This window comes from Epargyreus clarus, unplaced genomic scaffold, assembly GCF_041222505.1.
Source record: "Epargyreus clarus isolate Ecla_fem2 unplaced genomic scaffold, WU_Ecla_fem_2.2 ptg000031l, whole genome shotgun sequence".
In the NCBI taxonomy this organism is placed as follows: domain Eukaryota; kingdom Metazoa; phylum Arthropoda; class Insecta; order Lepidoptera; family Hesperiidae; genus Epargyreus; species Epargyreus clarus.
Window position 1 is genome coordinate 5,428,499 of NW_027332236.1, and position 23,070 is coordinate 5,451,568.

Genomic DNA, 23,070 nt, shown 5'->3' on the forward strand with positions numbered 1-23,070 from the left:
GTAATGGGTTGACCACGATGACGTAACTTGCAAACGTGATGTTAAGCAGCCTGTCAGATATATAAGTGACACTGGAGCAGCGTGGTGGAATGTACCGGAATGTCCCGGCCGACGTGGTCAGATCTATATTCAAATGTGGGAAAACCAATTTTTAAAATTCTCTATGTATGCGTCAAAGTAAAAAATGTGAAACTTATTTCTACGCGAGGTTCATGTTAATAAAGAAGACATTTACCCTAAATGAATACCTAGTTCTTGAATGTTGAATAATTTAGCATATTCACAAAGCTAGGATTTAGAAATAGAATTTTAATATCTAAAGAAATCGAATAAACAGTTTCATTTCGATATAAAAACTAATGGAATGAAGACGAAAGATAACATTTGATTGTAATCGATCAATTAAACGTCTTAATGTCCATTTATTGACAGAAATTTCATACCGAGTTGTTTTCGAGGAGACAGCGAGTGTGATTTATTTAATTACAAGATATCGAACGTTCGAGAATCGACAACGCAGATAAGATCGAGAGAGAGATACGTGACAACGACCTCAATGTGTCCTGGTGATGAGAAATATGAGATAATTTAAGAAAAAAAACCTGACAAAAGTTACCGCGATACGTTTTGTATAAGGAAATGTGTGTTTATCTTTTAAATAGAAATGCTAGACGTCTGTAAACTGGAAAATTATTGGTCCTATTCAATTCATTCTTGAGCTATAAAAGTGTTATTTCAATATGAAATAGGCTATGTCTTTCAAAGGGCATGTAACTTCGCACGTCTGTACCTACAAGTGATTGCAATTTTCTAAGCTCCTTACATAGATTAGTAATGGCTCCTTATGTATAAAACATAGTTTAAATTTTTTAAACCAGTTATAATTTTTAAGATACTGATCGATTTCGAAGAGTTTTCACGCAAAGACGCATACTAGGGGAAATAATATAGGCATTTTTTAACCCTACTTTAGGATGCCTACATAGTTTTTTTAAATTGTTATATTAATGTGTCCCATAATCGAGTGCAGCACATAATCTACCCACACAACCTTCATTACATTTTACATACTTAACCTACATACTTTAATTTAAAATAACAAGCATACTTGATAGTGGTATAACTTGTTTTGGTGTACAACATGAAATTATATCAGTGAAGTGTAAATCTTTCAAGGAAAATAATTCTAATCCTAACTATTAATATTATAAATGTGATTGTGTTATCTATGTAGTTTTCATACTTTCAAAATGTCATACAACCGATTACAAAAAAAAAATGAATACATGAACATTTTTGAAGATATGAAACTTTTGTACACACGTTATCAGAGTTTCAGAACTTTTTCTGTACCCATGTTTTTACATGGGTACAATTTTCCCAAAAAAAGTACTATACCATACCCGAGGGATACATAAAAGTCTCTGCATACGAACGAAGCCGCAGGGATAATCTAGCAATTATATATGACTCCAGTAATGGGTACATGCTTTTAAATTGGTACACGTGTTATAAGCGGATTCAATTTCCGACGTCCTTAAATTGCTTTGGGGCAAAAACAAGAGTCGAGAGCCCGTTATTCTGTTTTACAATATGAAACTTCTCGGAAGACGAATGCAGTAACGGTACATCGCCGGCCAGACCGTCGGCGAATGCTAAATGAAGGGATTTGGTCTTAAAACGTACTGCAAGCGTAGCGAAATGATACAATCTTCAGCGAAATTTCACATGTCGTTAAAATAATCAAATAGCGTTGAAATATTCATTTGTGTGTTGATAATAGCTAAGTGTAAATTTAGCACTAAAATTTAAATGTTCTGGGGATTTCTCGTCAGCTGATGCTAAATAGTTAATAGGGTTAAGAAGCAATTGAACCCACTTTTGGTGTGACATATGATTTTTCATCATTTTAAATCACAATCTTTCGGTGAGATAAATTAAAATTGTCCCCTTCCCTAGCGTGTATCACATCACTTTTGACAAAAATATAAGATGTAGCTCCACTCTCTCTCCACTAGTTCTTTTTGTTTCCAATTTTAAATTTATTTTTTAACTCGCTAAAGTTTAACACATCCGTGTAACATTTAGCTCCAAAGTACACATAAATGATGTACATAGGCACAAAACAACAATTTAGACATTACCAGCCAGTGAGCGTAGCAGTTTTGCCATAGTTTATAAACTGTTTCGGACATATTCTGCGCCAAATTAGCAAATAGCTTATTAGTGTTTCCGACTAGATATTTGGAACAAACAAAACTCGGCACAATTTGGTTTTCCAGTTGGAAATATGTTTGAAGACCTAAATTAGCTTGGGGAATTTATTAGCTTCGGTTGTATCTATGTATGTATGTAACGGAATCTTTGAACTCGATTTTTACATACTTTGAATGGTCCGATTAATTTAAAATCTTGAACAATTATCAAGAACCGACGACAATACACGATTTTAATAATTTTATCCCATTTTCCTCATCAGGGTCGTCAGGAATCAGGATTAACGATATAGTTCGTTCGTTAACGTGGTTAGTTCTTAAACTATAATTATTTATTTATAGTACCTAATTACTTTTTTATTTATAACGAAAATATTTTTAGAGCAAACACAGCATGCAGTCCACCTGATGGTAACTGGCTACTTCCTTCTATGAACGTATAATCAACCCCAGTTGGAACTAGATTCCTACCTGAGATTGGCCACAAATACGTTTCTAGTGCTATCCGTGAGGACCAATTCGAAACGTCTCGAGTACGTATGTCTCCCTCACCGCGAAAACGAGTTCTACCACCTTCAAATCTTTAGCTTAGCCCAGCTTTATTTAAGCAACCAATATTATTTCTTATATTTTCAGTGTAGTCTGGTAGGTTAGGTTAATACGATTCGAATATTTATTCCTTTGCGAGAATCCCGGCGTAATGAAAAATATTTCGGCGAATACGTGTTTCGATAAGGGATTTTGGGACTTGTGGAGCGAATTAATTAATGAGTTACATCATGTCGTACAGTGATATACGGGCTTCGGTTTTATTCGGTTGGATAGAAAAATACGATGCTTTTTGCTTTGTTTTCTTTTCGTATGTCGAACAGTGTTTCGAAATGTATTGTTTTATAGCATATAAGGCGTTATATCTTAGTCATTTATGGCTGAAGTCAGATAAACTCATATTTTACTTGCGTTGATATTAGATATCAGTAATGATTAACCAAAAGGATTGAAAGGTAGACTCAGTTTTTCGAAACTAAGGGAGAGCAACACCAGGATTAAATATATCGGATTAATCGCTCTTGTATGGACAACAAATAAGCGAAATGTACGAACATACCATAACACATATACTTAAGTAAAACATATCTGTCTGACAGACAAACAGCCGAAACATAAATATAAACTTGTATTCTGGGTCTAGATTTGTGTGTACTCATCTTTGTGGTGGAACCCGTGACACGAAATCTGAGTGTATATATTACAAAGCGTTTATATATTTTACGTTGTAAACATTTACTTTGAAATTCAACAAACATTTTCTCACACTCGGAGAAAATTAAAAGAGCATCTCGGGACAGATCTCTTGATGTACTCGTAATTGGCTCCGTTGAACTTGGAACAGGTGCTTGACATTGAAACTGATTTGAGAGCCAAAAAAATTTTAGCGAAATACGCGAACTTGTGGAAAATTGCGACTGAGCGTTTGGGAAGAATGTTTTGTTGATAAAAATCGCAGTTTCGAAGGAATTTTTGAAAAGGTTAATTTTTTTGTTAAATTGATGGACCGAAACGTTTGCTGTCCATTTGGTGAGTGGTTACTGCAGTCAATTGTTAGCTTTAAATCAACTTCAAATGGGATTGGAATATATTGGAGTCAACAGTAAGATAAATAAATAAAATAAAATAAAATAAAAATAGCGTTGCTAGGTCTGAGGACTAAGCTGGAATGCCTCGTATAAGTTCAGCCAGGAAGTTGTATGTGATTTTAGTGTCTTTGTGTCTTTTGCGTGTCTTTGAATCCCACAGCACACGAAAACTTAATATTGATTTTTGAATGTAGTAAACGTCTATTTCGCTCAATTAAACAAGCTGTCTGAAGTGACTCATCAAATTTATAGCAATAAAAAGGTATAAGGCATTCGATCCGCTCGTACATAGCCAATCGATTTTCCAACATATCCGTTTCATTGCCATCGGCTAATTTCCAATTCAAGTATGGATGCGCAAGAGTTGCGCAACAGTGCGAATATCCGAAGTGGCGGTCATTGCACCGGGCGGATAAAATGACGCTCCAACGCGATTCTTTGGTCTCAACTCTTGGCTCCAATCCCAACGTCTTTCAAGCTCATTAATTTTTTCGACAATGAATTTATTTTTTTACACTTTGTTATATAAACTTTTTGTAAACTCCACTTTGACGTATCAATTCTTTAATTGTCGAAATTAAATGAAAAATTTGTAAGATGTTAATAATTTATGTTTACGTTATGACGTCGTTATATTCTTACGTCTAACGGTAACGTTAAAAAGATTGTAAAAGCGATCCCCTGTTTACCCTGTTTAATGATTGGACACTTAAAGTTTCTATCGCATGGTGTGGTTTTTATGTCGCATACATAAAAATCAAATTTATGGCTCACTTAAACTTGACGCCATACCCGAAGGCTCTATCTGAAGGTTGTTTTTCACAACGATCACGTTTGCAACGTCTTTATCGGCGTTATTTGATAAGTGTGTTGCGCACAATAAAATGCTATCGAAATCATTGGAGAGGAGCGTTTTAATGTTAAAAGACGTATTTTGTTGGGGTATGAAAGTGCGTTTACTGGTTTTATGTTGTACTAAAGGTACGGAAATGTTAGAAATTTGCAGATAACGTACTGTTAAAAGATCTTCAGAGTCTTGGATAAAATGTTGTAACAATAAATTGCGTCAATTATTTTTATGTGACTATTTATAATTTTCTTCGATAAATTAAGTTATAATAAGATACACTGTACGCGAATACTCCTATGAGAATTGCCCGGAAAATAAGCTGTCTTGGAGCCAAACATACCCCATGCTACAATCCCTTATGTTCACAATCCAAGCCGAAGCATAGAAAGTTCCGACATTGCAATATAAGTAAAATGTTCTCTCTAGCAAAACTATTTCGGTGGCATTTTAGCGGCCCCCAAAACGCTCGTTTCATGGCCGTTCGTTCACATAAATCGGCTAAATTCGGCGGGCAAAGGTCAAAAAACGACTGCAGTACGTAAACACGCGACCGATTGAACGATCCAGTTGACTCCGGTGATCCGGTCCGATTCGAGTGAATCACACGGTTCCACTAATTAACCGGAATTTTGGTTGGAGTTCAAAGGAAAAGTACCTTTCAACTTTAGAGTCGGTTGAATTGCTTCCATTTATGAATTGGGAAATTATTTTGCACTTTAAATAAGTGCATATATTTTTTATGGAGTAATATAATACAATTTAATAATGTTGTACTTATTAATAAAACTTTGTTGCGTTTTGCATTTGGTAATAAGGCCTTTTCTTTTGTTGCAGGTACCTATTGAGGATTCTATTGAGGACATTAAAATATTTCAACAACAACAGTAAGGTTTGAATGTGTGGAAACTTCATAATTTGTTTTGTAAGTTAGTAACGGATATTTTCATCACTAATTTAGTTTAAAAAAATCAAATTGATTTTGTTTTAAAACGTTTTATTAAATATCTTAAATTATTTCGTAATATGTTTAAATAGTAAATTCTTTTAGTACACCACATTTATTTCTCGTTTATTTTTTATTGGGTCAAGAATATTTATTCATAGGTTAGCTTTCCACGCACGCATTGATGCTTTTTCGAAAGCTTCTAGCGGTCACGGTCAAAACGACCGTTCGCCCTTTGGGTCTATGTTTATAAAAATTTAACTCATTTATAAAATATGTTAGGAAGGTTACCTTCGCTTACAAACTTTACATATTTTTTTTTATTCGGAGAAAAGGCTTTATCGCCAATGCGATTATGGCGCCTTGGTGATTACAATTTACATATTTCAATAATTAACGACTATTAATCAATTTAAATATTTTTAGCGTCCTCCGAAAGCGGGTCCGAGAGTATGCTGTTACAATGTCCAATACGTTTTATGTTTATTTTAACCTCTTGTCTCATATGACTATACTGCACACATTCCATTAATCTATGGTAAATGTCATCCATATTATTACAAAACTTGCAATATGCAGAAGTAGATTTTCGCATCAAGTAAAAGTATTTATTGCATGGAATGTGTCCAGATCTAAGTTGCTGTAATAGTAAGGCGTACACTCAGCAATTTATTATCCAAGGATACTTAGGAGGATGTGGTTGGATCGTACGGTACCATATTCCTTTTTCTCTCAAAGTTTCATGAGAAACTACGTATTTGCAACGAATTAAGTACAAATAATTGGTCAAGTGCAATTCGAACTCACGAACGGAGGATCCCGTACCACCAAGTTTCATTTTTTTTAATTTTTAGTATTTGGTATCGCAGTAGCTATAAAAGTACATATTTTGTGTCTATTACGGTTCAAGAGGATAAACCGAAAAAAGCCGTTTTTGTAGTTTCTGTTGTTACATAGGCTCTCTATAAGCTTATCATCTATTACGGTTCCAGAAATACAGCCCTATGACAGATAGCAGAGGCTTAGTTCCGAATAACAGGGTCCAGTCTTTTAACCTTTGGATACGGAACTTCAAGTACGACTTTTTTCTAACAAAATATCTACAACTCGGTCTAGAAAGTTCCATCAATAGATAATTACTCTTAAATGAAAATGGGAGTAGCTAATTTTCTCCATTTAATAACTTACAAAGTTTCGCTAACTAGAAACTTATACCGAGGAACTAAGCTAGAACTAAAAAGTTTGATACTTCTTTTATAAGCTCCATACTTTTTGATTTATCGCTTTTTCTATTCTTGCCAGAGCAAGGTTGGTGAATATTACTTTGAAATCCTTACAAGACGTTTATTAATATTGTTTTTATCATGTTAAAACGTTAAAAATATCTTAAATTATGTTTTAAATAAAATGAAATAAGAAATGAACTAAAAAAGTTAAAAATAACAAGCTTATATTAACGTCACTTTTTTTCGTAGAACGCCCGTTCCATTTGATTCAGTCGTGGGGTTGTATAGAAAATAAAATTGATCCACCGTCTTAGACGGTCCGCCATATTAGATTTAGAATGATGTCATTAAGATTTTCATTTATTATCGCAACCAAACGCGTACGAAACATTTCTCCCTTATCTTACCCTTAAAACCAGAACACAGCAACGCTTAACACTGCCGATATTAGTTAGAAATAGGTGTGACAGTGATGCCGCTGGAGGCAACATACAGGCTTTACCACCTTTATAACAGCCAAAACATAATGCGTAAATTAATATGTGATATAAAATACAAAGTGTTACTCAACTCTAATTCGTTGGCATTACTATAAAAGGTGTTATTCACTTCACTTCAAAGGAAACATCTTGAGTATTCTTGAGTAAAACACATTGTGAACGCTGAATGCATTCGTGCGTCCGTGTTATCGATCCGTGTCTCATATGTCCTGCGCCGGGGTATTTATGGAAGGGCCTTGCGGGAGTCCTGCTCGCTCCAATTGCAGTGACGCTGTCACTGTGTCATTAGCTAAGTAATAAGGGATGTGTGAGGTTATTTCGAACCGAGTTAACTTGGTTACTGGCCTTTATTAAGCTCGTATGGTTTGCACGTTAGTAATTGCTAAATAACGTTGCTAAGAATAGGTATATATGACACATGCCTTTAAATAGATAAATAAATAATAAGAATTACATATATGGATATGAAAATAAACAATAGAAAAAAATGGTTGTTGCATCGTTTTATACACATTTGTATACACAGAGATATAGATATTCATACCTATACGAGCCTACAAAGAACCTATGCTAGATTCTGCACCTGATGGTGAGTGGTCACTGCCGCCCATGGGCATCTAAACCAACTCCATATATAACAGGGGATTTATCTGACACCCGGCATCCATATCCTTTACAGAAACACAAGAATTGCTTCGCAATAGACACAAATGTGGCGATGGTACTTCATTTTGCCACCTTTCAGTTTATTTGATATTCCACGTATAAAAGTGGTAAGTTTCAAAAAGTAACCTTTTAGGAGTTACTATTTCAGATCTTTATGACATGAACGTCGCAAGTTGCGCTCACTGCAAAATTGAGCACGTACGTTAGATTTAAGCTTTTAAAATTCTTTTAAGGTTCATTTTCTGACGTGCCATTTGTAAAGTCGTGAGAAAGTAACCGCGGTTCATATTTTTCTGTGAGATATTTAACAATACCTTAAAACGTTTTGTTTATAAAATCCTTATTATCTAGGTATATAGTTTTCTGTGTACTGTAAACATTATAAAAATAAAATTTTTTTAGAGCAGTGAAGGAATCTCTACGATAAAATTACAGTTGACTTTTCCCCTTTTTTTTTTGTTTACGAGGGGGAATGCATCCCCTAGAATTACTCATTTTGAACTTTCCAAAACGAGTAAATGTAGTCTCACAAAAACTATCCGGGATATTGACGCCATAAATTTTAATAAAGTTTTAAACACACAAGCATGGTCATGGAGGAAGGGAAATCAAATACATAAATCAGAACTCTCATTAATTTCGCAATAGCAGGGCGGGTCGCCATTATCATCGGACTAATTGTGATTGCAGCGGCTAATTGCATTGGGGCTTGCAACTTTCCATGCGGACCAGCTACCGGGTTCTACCTAAGTATACCGTATAATGATTTTCCTGTTCCAAATTTGTTATAGCAAATAGAATCTGAAGTAATAGTTTAGTGGTATTGTGGAATTTAGGTCTCTCAAAAGGGGATCACGTAGCATTGATTTACAAAAAAACACATATCTATACTATTATTATAAAGAGGAAAACTTTGTTTGTTTGATTGTAATGAATAGGCCCAAAAACTACTGGACCGATTTTAAAAATTCTTTCACCATTCGAAAGCTACATTATCCACGAGTAACATAGGCTATATTTTATATGAAATATATTTGTCTCCATACTTGAGTATTCTACAACCTTCCTGGAGATCTGGTATTCTGTAGAAGTTGAAATGCTCCAGTTGGAACAAAACGAATAAATTAAAACCATTCACGAAAAAATAGTTATGCCTCTAAGCGTAATATATTTTTATATCATTAATACGAAATGATACGAGTAAGTTAAATGATAGAAAGGGTATATTATTATGTATCATTCTGATCTCATACATTATGTCCAATGGCCAAGCACTTACTCATGTTCAGTGGACTTGTAGAAAGTTTGTCTGTCTGTCGTCGACACTCAATCTGCAGCGAGGTGCTGTTTCCGGCCGCTTTCATGTTATTTTTAATATCTACACAAAAATATTAGAGGATAACGCCTGCTACGAAGCTTTTAAAAGGTTTGCTATATTTAGAGGCCCTGTGACGTAGTGGTCGCACTTTCAGTGCTGATTCGCTTCAGAGGGTTCTAGGGTTTATCAATTTCAAGTACGTTTTTAAAGGGTTGTATGTTCCAATTTATTCTAGCAGTTGATTACGTCAGGTATTTAGATAGTCTTGTTTTGTGTAACAAAACTGAGATTAAGGAAGCGATTCTGTAAGCTTGATAAGCGTTTATTTATATAAGCTTTTGCCGATGGTGAATAGGATATTTCACTTCTACAAAGGCATAAATTATTGTTTCGTTTATCGCGTATTAACCAACTTAATCCTCAGGGGTGGCGGCGTATTTGCGGTCGATAGAATAGGACTTCAATTTTATTTTGAGTTGATTACAAGTGGCCTTGATTTGCAAACTAACTAGTATTACGTATACCTACTGCATACTAGTTTGCCATATGAAATTAATAAAACGTATGCAAATGAAGATTACATTTAGAATAATTGTAAAAGATTGTAAATGATATAACATGCTGCTTAAACTCCAGCCGATTATTAGTGTGAAGAAATTTCACACCTATTCATAATGCTTTCCCAGGGTCATATTATACCCGAGTAATAATGTACGTTTATTGCTCATTACCATTTTACTGCACACGGCTATAGTAATAAGTTACTTGTTCGATTGAGAAATAGGAAACGAGAAGCGATACATCGTTTTCATAGGGCCAAAGTTGGTAGCGAATAGAACAGCGGTATCCTGAGTAAAACTTTTGCCAAAACTATTTCGCATTTTTCCTTTGTTAGATCGAACTGACTACGAGACTGTTGCGATATTTTTGTAAATGTTCTTACGTTATTTTATACCGGATATAAGATGGCCGAATCCTATGTGGTTTTACTGCGACAACCATAATGCTCACGTATTCTTACCCTATATTTGTGACAGCAGTGTTAAGCTGGCTGCGTCTTTGTCAATTATCTTTTCAGAGGTAGCAATTCGTCTGATCCTCCTATACTATTTGAGACCAGTGATAAGATCAAGTTCTTAAAAATAACTATAGAAATCTATCACCTGAATAATATCGTACTGCTAATTTATTTACAGGTTGCTATTAACTCGCTGCTCGCTTCTCGTTCACTACGAAAACAAGTTCCTCATTATGCACAGTTAGTCAAATAACAGTTAAGTAATGATTTAGTCTGTAATTATTTGATTTCCAATCAAGAGTGAAGCTTTGTATTTACATTTTGACATGCTATTCAAATCGATTAACTATTGATTGCATAGAATTATAAATAGTGAGTACGTACGTTTCTCATAAGAAAACGCCATTTCATATTTTAAAGCTAAAATTCTCATTGTTGCATTTTTGTTTCTTGAATTCATTTATATTGTTTGTTTTTAAGCATTGTTAAATACTTTTATCGATGTCGCGAATAATTTTTCACCTATTCGCTACTGTTTAAAATTAAAAATAGAAATTGAAGGGAATTATTTAATATTTACTTTATTTCTGTTTCACAACAGCAATGTTCTGGTTTGATGGTGTGGTAAGGGAGACATACTTTTTCTGAGACATTCCAGCATAGTCCTCAGGGATAGCGGAGCATCTGTGACTGACCTCAGGTAGGATTATTTAATCCTATCTGGGGTTGAATATAGATGTCCATGAGCGGCAGTAGTAGTGATAGTAAGTGTACCATCAGGTAGACTGCATGCTCGTCTGCTACTCCTATATTATAAAAAAATGGATTTTTATCATAACGAAAAGAAAATGCAAGAGCGGATTTCAAAGGATGAGGTATTATAAAACTCACAATTCAAAGGTAGGTAAACTTTATTTCATAAACGCTGTAAAATAATATAAACTTCATTGTTTTCAGTTATCGACAAAGTTTCTTATTTGTACATTTTGTACACGCAATGATTATTTGAATAAGGTCGTATGTAATATAGGAAGTGTTTGTTTGTGAAACGTGGTGCGAATTAACGTCTTTGTTTTTGTGAGTTTAGAATTCAAGGATATACCTAAGTGTAATTGTAAATTGTTGGAAGGTTACGTCCGAATGTTTTCTAAGTCGTCGTTAGCACGTTACTGTCCCACTGCTGGGTATGGAACTCCTCTCAGTAGAGGGATTTTGGTCGTAGTCCACGACGCTGGTCAAGAGCGAATTGGTAGTTTTTTGGAAATGACTTTGATGAGTAAAGATACTTCGCCGCCTTGAAATTGACAGCCACTAAAAGGCTGATTGGTCAGCTGTTTGTCATTTGTTTTTTTTTTTATTCTTGACAAATAAAACACATTTTAGATAAATTTTATGAATAAAGACTAATACTGCGTAATTTACGTAATAAATAAATAAGTATTTCAATTATTTTAGGGAAATGTCCCTAGCACGGTGACGTGCTGACGTGACAAAACTTTTTTACGCAACTATTTCAATTCTCAAACTGGTTACATTTTCTTGTTAAGACTGACTGTCATTACGATTTTTGTTAAAGAATGTTAAAAATTGTTGATGAGGGGTGCATACAAAGATAGAAGTATAAATAAGGTATATGTTTAGGTATACACATACAACCCTTGACTCCTTATGCAAGTTCTTTGTCCTAAGTTTTTATTAAGGATTAAAACTAGATATTTACTATTTTATTTATTCGTGCGTACGTAATCTGTATCTACTGTATTCAATTTTAATTAATTTATTACAACGTATCAATATGTCCAAACTGACATGATAATTAAATGTACATTTTTCATTTGAAGGGCAGGTCATTTATAATCATAACATAACCTTTAAAAGTCTGTTATGTAACGTATTACTTTTTCACGATTTAAAAGTCTGTTATGTAACGTATTACTTTTTCACGATTTAAAAGTCTGTTATTTAACATATTACTATTTCCCACTAAAAATCCGCCATTTTGGGTATTTATCACTATTATAATAATACCTTAACTGTCGAAATTCATCCAGCCGTTTGAAAGACTCGAAGTCATAAAAAATATCCCTTTAATATCACTTGGTCAAAATTAACCCACTTCCAAAAAATCAGTTCTCATATCAAACAATTTTATTTAGTATTTTAACAATCAATTTCAATATATTTATTAAATACGTTCAATAGTCCATGTGATGTGAACTCACACGAGATAATTACCACTGGGTCAGTCGTTATCTGTATGTAAACATAGGAAATTAGTTAACTACATATCACGTTTTATTTGAGCTCATAAAATGTCAGTTTATTCTGTAAATATTGATACACTTTGATGTGTGAACACTTTGTTCGCCTCTCGTGTTTATTATGAGGAAGAATTGTTATTACGATTAGGTATAATTATGTAAATGTAATAAAATATAATGTTGAAGCCGTATTCATTTCTTTGTGTTTTTTATTTTGTTAGCATTGGAGTCTTTTGTTTCTTTGTTTCATTTGTTGTCATATCTGAAAATATATAAAAAAAAACAACCTTGAAATTCATTACAAAAATTCTGATGAATTTGTTCAAAAATGACAGGGTGGCCAAGGTTCAAAAAATTATTTTTCAAAATTCCTACTAGATCTACTAAGCACTAGCGTTTTAACTACTCTACATATATATAGTCACTTTTCAAACGTATATGTTTTTTAAATCCTATATTTGGTTTTCCGACAAGCGCAATTACCTATTTGTGTGGTTCATCGCTATTTCATCACTTCCTATTTCCTCCAGTAAATAAAAAAGTATTGAAGCACCAAATTTTTTTGCTTTTATCTTTATCGCGATTTTTATAAAACCCGCCACCGTAAACCGTAAACAATTACTGAAAGCACACGTGACGATGTATAATGGAGTGGAACAATGTATAAATCGTATGCAAAGTAATGCGGGAAAGTCCGTTAAAAACTCGCATTCATGCCGCATATGAGCATATGACGTATGCTTTAATTGTTGTGCTGACCCAAATGTTTAAGTATGCTAATTTTTAACTCTATTTTGTAGGCTAATGCGCTTGTCTATTTCAGTATTGATTCATTAGTCGAATACTGGAATTAGAACTCGGCCGCTTTTCATTCAATGAAATTTTACTGTACTTATACTGGATACAGTCCTCTCAGGATGAGAAGGGTTTAAGAAGGCATAGTAGACTTTACGCACGTTTGAGATTTTTATTTCTTATAGGGATTGCAACACGATGTTGTATTTATCGTTAACACAAATGTCGTTTAATTTCTTATACACACACATTTAAAAACGTCTGGTATTTAAACCCTGAACATCACGGACAGAGTAGATATAATTTACCTACTTTACAATACAGCCTAAATATTAGACTGAGTAAATAATAGATACTTAACCACTTTTTGTCGGTTCCGAGCCACTTACCCAGCGAATTCAATAGATTAGTTCCCGGTACAGTAGCAATACCTTTTACTATTACAATGTGTGACAAAAAACGTCAATGTGACCCGCAACACTTGATGCAACGCCACAATTGTAACAATGTCACGTGACGTTCTTTGTGACAACGATTTTATACCATAAGAAAACGATGTGGTGTTGACAGAATTTTGCAATGTAACCTACCAGAAATCTATAAATTTGAATTTAAAATGTTTTTGCTTGTATATTAATAAGCATATTTTTAATGATCTGGTATTTTGATGTAAAGTTTGAAATCAATGTCAAATAAATATTTTATTATTTTTAAAACACTTCTTTCAGTAACGATGATCCTTCTTTTATTTATTGGGATTTTCATGATTTTTACATTGAATAGTTACGAGTACATTGCTTGATGTAGCAGTCACCCTATTGTTACGTTACGATACGTTTAGTTTCTGGTACAGCCTCCGAACATTGAAATAACTAATTTGGATTTCTATTCTGCGTCTGGGTGATTTGTACACTTTTGTTTGTGCAATAAAAAATGCGTCAAAGTTGACCTTCCTGTTGAGCTATAAGTTTAGAAAGCGTCCTTTAAAACAGTAGGTACTTTATCACATACATACATTACATTTATCATGTAAGTAGCCATTGTAATATAATTCGAAAATGTACCAAATCGTGTACCCTTGCGGAATCAGGAAATCCACTTAATGGAGTCTATACAGGCAGAACGGCAAATCGCATTAGAATTCCAATGTTGGCGACTGGAATCCAAATCTGTACATCAATAATCACGCTGCCAGTTACTGGACCAAATAAGCATTGACGGTATTTAGTAGCAGATTTCAGAAATGTATGTATTGATTTTGTAAGCACTGTTTTGTTAATGATGGAAAGATTTTTCTTTCAAACCTATTTTAGGATAAGGAAGACAACATTAGACTACTTAAGAAATGTAGGTTTTGTTGGATTCGACGATGGATTTCTTCGCCTGAAGCATGTCATAATTAATAAAAGATTATGGAAAATAAGGTGTACCGTAGATTAGAATCCCGGCACCCCAAAATTAAAGACTAAATTACATGCCACTAAGCTGCTTAGTATTTTGATTTCCTGTCAATTAGAAGCATAATGAGCTTACCAAAAGGCAATTTCAAAATCGCAGACAGCACGGCAGACATATTTTCCCTTCTTTGTGTAGAATGTGCAGATAGATAAGTTTAAACGAGATGACATAAACAAATATGGAATGTCGTTACAGTTAGTACAATATTGTTATCTCCAGTATTATGTATGACGAGATAACAGTGTTTACAATAACGGAAGGCGTTTGTTACGTTGTAGTCGGTAATCTTCCGCCGATGGACATTGAACGGGCACCCTTCCGGGTGACGCTACTAAGCATACGCCTCCTGGAACCCAATGGTCTTCACTTCACTCTCTTAGTGAAGTGAAGATCATTGGGTTCCAGGTTGAGGTTTTTTTACTCCCCTATGAGAGCAGAGAATGTGATCGACCTCATGTAAGTTAAGACCACGTTGTAAAATCTATGGCAGTTTCCCTACGTGGTTCGGCACTGTAGGCACCACCCCCCACACATTTCTGTCCTCAGAATGAAGATTGTGGTAAGGGAGAAACGAGACGTACCTGATAGCAACAAGGCATTTGTGGTCGATCTAAGGTAGAACTCTAATTCTCTCTGGACTTTGATTCAGTTGTCATTGGACTGCAGTGGCCAATAACTATTAGAAGATTGCTTTGTATTCTGCCGCTTCCACATTATGAGTTATGAGTTGAAGCCTCAGAATAACATTAAGTTAAGATTAAAACTACTTCGTAACAATCCGCTACAAATATATATGATGGTATATATTTTAAACCATGCAGTATGCAAAATACAATAAAAAAAATAGTAAAATATATACCATCATACATATTTGTAGCGGATTGTTGCGAAGTAGTTTTAATCTTAACTTAATAGCATGGATTTCCGCAAAGTCACGCCTGATACAATTAACTATCTCAGAATAACACACAAATTTGCTGGTTTCCTAGTTTATTACCCTATGTTCTACCACAGCGTTTCCCAACCTTTTTCAGTCCACGGACCCTTAGGAAATCAAGCACATTTTTCACGGACCCCCTTAATAAACAGAAGAGCAAAAAAAAAACAATCCCAGCCAAAACATAATTTGAAAGACCGATTTATATATACCGTGTGCTTAGATCACGTTTTTCTAATAAAACTGGTTTGCTGATTTTTCGTTTTGCGGCCCTTTTGCATTTAATGAGCAATTTATGTATAGTCCGGAGATGACACCGCGGACCCCCATACATATACTCACGGACCCCCAGGGGTCCGCGGACCACAGGTTGGGAAACGCGGTTCTACCACATTGGAAAAACAGTCCATATTCACTTTTACATCGTAAAACTTTTCCGTAAAAATGAAAGTGTAGCCATAATTACATTTTCCAAGCAATAATTTCGTTCTAAATTACCCGTAATCAATTCTAGGTCCAGGCGGTTATGATTACTGGGTGCTGCACTTCGAAATATGATTTCGTTGAAAAAACACGATAAGTGAGGAGTGCGAATTACAGTTTAAGTTCTTACTTGTCGGATAACAATTGGTGATGGTGTTACTTCCTACGTTTTATCTGTGAAATTGCTGCTTAATTTAAAAATTAATATCATTTAAGAAATAATAAAAAAAAGTTTTCAAAGGTATGTGAAGTCTACCAATTCGCACTTGGCCAGCGCGGTGGACTGTGATCTAATCCTTCTTATTCTGGGAAGAGACCTGTACCCAGCAGTGGGACATCAATGGGTTGATGATGAACAAATAATAATGCTCCTTACCATCAACGTCATTGAATGTATAAATCCATAATTGTTCTTAATCAACGATTTATTCATTTAGTTATTGATAATAACTCTTCCTTAGCAGTCCAGTAAAAAGAAAACTGTAGAAAAGAAGTAGTAAAGTGGTGTTAAAAACCTTAAGACACACGTCTGAAGTTTTAAAAAATATACATTACGAAGTAAATCGCCATTTTTTTACAAAACTTTAATTTATGAGTATTATTTTTCCGTTACCACGAGATACCATGATTGTCTGTGGCCTTTTAACTTTTATTTATCATCTGATAAGGAAACGAGTCACAACCAATGATAGTGTGATAAAATTCATGCAATATTACGCATCAATGAACAATTCGTAAATTTTTTGGGATTCGTCATTGGAGTGGTATTGCATAAACTGCGCTTTGTGGTCATCATACCAGACTACGTCTCATTGTGGTTTCTAAGAATGAATCAACTTATAACCGAATTCAAATAAAAAAATAAGTATTATACCGCTCGATATTCCATATAGAAATGAAATCTTCCGTCTTTTAAAGTTAAAAATCTAAAAGAAAGTGGATCATGACTTATGATTGATACGTTACATTATTAACATTACATTACGGTTCTGTCATATATGTCAATCTCCTCACATGATCGCGATTTAAATAATATATCCTTTGAGATACTTGTATTTACAATGTACATACTTAAGAACTTCTTATCCTTCAAAACTCGTACATTACGTTATCCGTTACAATTACATTACCATACAGTAACCTTACATTACAGTAGTTACAGGTCAATCCCACCTGGTAACTGTTTGAATAAAATATCCAGTATGTTTGTATGTACATAAGGATGGCGTCCTCTAACAGGTGAGTCATCCGCAAGGAGCCGGGCATTGTCCTGTGATGTTCCTTTGTTTGCTAGTACTAGGGTTGCCACCGGTCGATATTTTATCGGACACGGCAAACAGTGTAAGGTTTTTCTTTGTACAAAATATACTCGTACTTTGAGAAAAATGTATTAACAGCAGTGTTGTGCTGCTGTATTCTGATTTGATGGGAGGTAAGGGAGACGTACTTTCAGAAGCGATCCAAGTTAGTCCTCAGGAGTAGAAACGAATCTGTTGCCTACCTTAGGCAGATTGTAAAGTTTGGTAATGTGACATTATGATGGATTGGTAACAAATAATTTAAAATACCAACTTCTTTATTTTCAAACCCATCATTTTTTCTGCGCTGGTAACCCTATGAGCGACGCATGCATGGGACGCAATGTAAAGTTCAGTTTTGTACCTGTGTCGCCGTATCAGTAGAAATCTCATGTTGCATATATTTAGTTAGATATTAGAAGAGTTTACTTACATACATGAACTCTTCCTGAAATCTTGTTTTATGATCTATTTATAAGTGTACGGCTGTGTATGTCAGTAAGACGAGTGTTTAGTAGTAAACACATGTGTTCGATCGAGAACAATGATTCATGTGTTGTCAGAATGATGTATCGTTCAAATATTTCTGACTACGGATTAGTGAATTCGAACTTTTTCTTTCATTCTAACAGTTTTTGACCTTGGAAAGCGCTAAACGGTTTCACATCGGTAACCACGAAAGCGCTGTCAGAAGTTTTGTATCAGTTCCACCACTTAGCATCAATAACGATGTAAGGTTAGAATGAGTTCGCTTAAAAAACTATTTGGCTTCTTGATACTAAGATTCACTGAGATTGCACTTCGTTGTGGGCTCTTGAACTACGTTACTCAATGTAAATAGTTTATTAAATTGTTTAAATTATATTTTTGTTTTTCATGATAGTAAAATGTATGGATTTAATTATCTATACCACCCCACCACGCTGCACTTGCATAGATATTCACATATTACACCTACCTGTATGCCGCTTACTGCCCCCCATCAGATGGACCGACGACCTGAAGACGAGGGAAACTGCTGGATAGGGATGATCTATCTATGGATACAAGTATTTTTATTGCGAAGCATTTCAGTGGAAAGATGTAGGTCTGTCTGATTCCTGATGTCTGATTTTAATCTTGGTCCTTAGATGTGGCAACGCACCATAACCAGCTGCACGTAGAACCCTCTCCTATATATTTTTTATTGTCCTTTGCCGGCATTCACCACTTACCATCAGATAGTTAGCAAGCTCCTTTAGTAGCAATCTTATTGAAAAAACATAGAGACATGCTAACACCTCAGTGCGTGGGCGCAATGTAAACTAGCGGGTCAGTGGTGTTACGGTGGTACAATAAACCGCAGGTCAACAACACGCCGATCAGATCGCCCACGTGCGTGCTAATGACCACTCGAGCACATTACTAATTTTAATGATTCTTTCCGTTTGAAGTGTTTTTTCAGATGAACCATTGTGTGTTTTCTTATGTTTTTCCATGTTTTCATAAGGACCATATTTTTTTAGTATTTAATTATAATCTTTGAAGTGTCTCACAATGTTTACTCACTCGCTTAAACTCTAGCCGCCTTAAAATAAATAAAAGATGTAGAATCTTTCGTGGTTCAATTACGGAGTTACCAGAACCATTCGACATCTATAAAATAATGGATCATAGCTTTCTTAATAATCTTCATCATCAAGCAAGTGTATTTGTTTATCAGATGAAGAAATTGAAACGTAGAAATACAACCATTACCAGTTGTAAATGATTAACAGGAAAAAATGCGGTTTGTCGGAATATCTCCACTCACGTTACTATTTAATATATAAAATTGTAGTACGAGTATACGAAGGAAAAAGTTTTCAAGAAATTAATAAATGTGCAAATAAAGGAAAATTATGCTAAGGTCATCGATCCCCAAGTTCGTGACTAACGGCAATGACCAATGTAATAATGACTAGTTACTAATTACACACTTACATGTCCCGGGTGGAATAGCTAGGTAAAGCTCGAGACGAGGCTGGAATGCTAATTACAGTAAGAAGTGCTTAAGATGTGTATACGTTATTGTCTGTTTTACTTTATCTGTTAGTTACGACGTTCGTTTAGTAGGAGTTAAGCGGTCATCATGCTTGATTAGACTTTCAAATGGTCTTCGAAGATTACAACTTGCAGAGTAAGGCACGGGCAGTACAATGCCAAGTGCAGCTAGGAGTCTGAATTATAGATCTTTTCGTGATTCGATTTCGCGGAAACTACCGCCACACCTGTTCCTGCCCTTAACAATAGTGTTAGGTGCTGCTGTGTTGAAGGGTGAAGTAAGATGATGCGTTCCAATTCCAACATACATTTCAGGGCTAGAAAGGCATTTGTATCCTACCTAAAATAAAACTCTGATCTTATGTGATGATGACGTCAGTGGCCACTTACCGTAGCCAGTATCAGATATCAGCTCGTTTGCTATTTATATTTAAAAAAATACACAACAGATAATGAGGTATTTCCGTGAATTAGCAAGGGATGGAGTAGAAAAGACTAGCTCATTCCGTTATTCACCTATCTGAAGCCTTGCTACCTTCATATCAAGAGAAAACCTAACTGATAAAAAATATACGTGTAACCTGTCCGTCAGCATTCGTAAAGCAAATTAACATGTAAGAAATGTGGGGCAACTCAACTAGACGCTAAAAAGTTGAATTGGAGAAAGTGACCTTAACATTGCAAGGCAGACAAGTGTGTACGGGGAATTCGCTTGCCAATAAATAATATGTTTTATTTCGTAGAAAATATTTATGGTCTATTTAGACTATAAATAAATTGGCGGCAATCCAACACGGTTTATGATCGAAGCCTTAGAGAGATGTGAGTAACAAAGACAACGCTAGAGCTACACAAATTCAAATCTAATTTATTCAAAAGTGATTCATATAGATCTCTTTTTGAACGTCAACAATTTACGACCACTTCGGAAGAAGTTTCGATATGGAGAAGAAGCGGCGAAAGAAACTCCATACATATGCAAATTTAAATCGTAGTAAAATTATGAAAAACATACAGACGGTATATAAAGACAAACATTATGTATCCTTTTTGAAATAGCGACAAAAAGGGTAGAAATATCTACGCCTAAAACATGAGCCTCTTTAAAAATTGAATAAACTAATCCACTGGACGCCACTGTATTATTCTAGTTATCTGTAAATTCGTACAAAAAATATGACATGAACGTTATACTTCAGCTAACTGGCTAATTAGCGTAATTATTAGCATAGACAATCGCGAAAGGTCGTTGACCGTCCGCGGTCTATTGTTCCGTCGCTTCACCACTACCCTGATTAATTTGTTTTCCTCTCACGTTAAAAAGTTAGTAAATAAATTATCCACAATCAATTAAACTTGTATTTCTAGACGCACGAAAAGTGCTTCTACTCAAAAAGTTCTAATATTCTACATTGGTTCTGATACCAATGATGATTTGCTTCAAAGGAAGGCCTGTCTCCTGGTTTAAATTCCTTGGTCGCCTTCTACCACATCCATAGTAACAATTATCCATATTTTCGGCTGACCACTACAAATAATCAATACCTCAACATTATCCAAACCCAAAAAATAGAATGCTATTCATTTGAATATTTATCTGCTGCGTGTTTTGTTTCATTCAGCATTTTGACTAATTAGTCATCCTTTACAGAGTTACAGGTAGCCAATAGTGACGGTTCTTTTGTCTGTGGCCTTTTGTTCCTCCACATTACCTAAAATGACTTTTTTCCACTTAAACAAGATAAAAATACGACCTACATTCTTCAGCGTGTTGACTAATTAGCGTCGTCATTGTAAGTGTAGACAACCGTGGTAGGTCGGTGATCTGTTCGCGGTTTATTGTTCTTGCGACGCCACTGACCCGCTGATTTACATATTTAGAACGTTCAGCAATATACGTGAGTTACGAATGGACTTAGCGAGAAATGTTCTAATCGTTGGTACGTATACGTGATTAACTGCAGGGATTCTTGTTTGATTCAGCATTTTGACTAATTAGTCATCCTTTACAAGGTATAGATGACTAATAGCAAGATTCTTCGTTCGACGATTAATATCTCTTTTCATAACTACTGAGTATTTGGCTTTCGATTGTTAGTTAAAAAGACGACCTATATTCTTCAGCGTGATGACTAATAAGCGTCGTCATTGTATGTATGTGTATTGTACGTGTGGAAAACCGTGGTAGGTCGGTTCGCGGTTTATTGTTCCTGCAACTCCACTGACCCGCTGATTTACATGTTGTAGTTTAAGGTACATGTGTGTAATTAGTCACTTACCACTCCGTTAGCGCCAGTTATTAATAATCAATCTATCTAATGTTTTGTCTTTCTGAGATGGAAATTTGTCAATTTTTGCTTACTACAAATTTCGATCTTTGCAAAGCAAAAAATGGATACTTTGATTATTGGTAGTGTACTATCTATAGGTTGAATCTTAACTTTTTGTTTTGTATTTGCGTTTAGATAGAGTAAACGTTATTATTAAAGTTGCGTTTGATTACCCGCCCAGTCCTCAATGTCTTTTGTATTCAGATCTCGGTTCTGGATCTAGTTAAACACACTTGACACGCAAATACGTGCTCATTCTGAGTGTATCCTGAAAATGTATATAATGTTAAAACTGTACAACTTATCTAATTAAATATTTCATCTGAGTTCCACTTCCCACGGCAAAAAATAATATAATTCCAGTTCCTCTGTTATAATTAACTTATACGTAAACATGTCTGTCCTATATCATCTCGTTAACATTCTTGAGGTTTTCTCACATTTGAATAATTTACATAATTTGAACTGTTGTTTAACCCATTAACTTCCTTGAACTGATGACTCAGACCTTAGTTTTGAATATTTTAGTTTTAGTAATATTGTAACTAGTTGCGAAAAAGAAACTTTTATTTCTTTCTCGCTCACACTTTATAGAGAAGGAACGGGAGGTAAATAAAAATCCTGGTAATTCAAATTTCAATCTTTATCCATCCATCCATCCATCAGCCTTTACTGGTCCACTGCTGGACATAGGCCTCCCCTAGTTTGCGCCACTCCGACCGGTCTTGGGCCGTCTGCATCCAGCGGTTATACAGCGGTACAATCTTTATCAAAATAAGTTATCTCTATTGATGTTAATAATAACAATAGTTTCTTTAAAAGTAACAATATGAAGTTATCTATATTGATAGTAAGGGTATTTTGAAAGGGGATCGTTTGGTTAGTAGGGTCAGGTCAGCAATGAATTAATAAACAAAGGTCAATGACCTTAACATCAGTCCACTATGAACTAGCGAAGTCGGAGAAACGCGGCCAAGATCGTGTCGGACTACGCATATTGATGTTCCTTAGTCGAGACAAACATTCATTTTATCGGAAGCAAAAAAATCTGTGTCCTGCTGGGAGTCCGGATTACGATTCCTAGACACGGCTTTGAATATTTGTTATGTGCT

At 34.9% G+C, this 23,070-nt stretch overlaps 1 protein-coding gene across 1 annotated transcript in view; it reads left to right on the top strand.

Moving 5' to 3' along the window:
* Nucleotides 1-23,070, top strand: part of Dyrk3 (Dual-specificity tyrosine phosphorylation-regulated kinase 3) — a 220,202-nt gene that overhangs the window by 70,341 nt on the left and 126,791 nt on the right. The gene's annotated exons all lie outside the window — the stretch shown is intronic.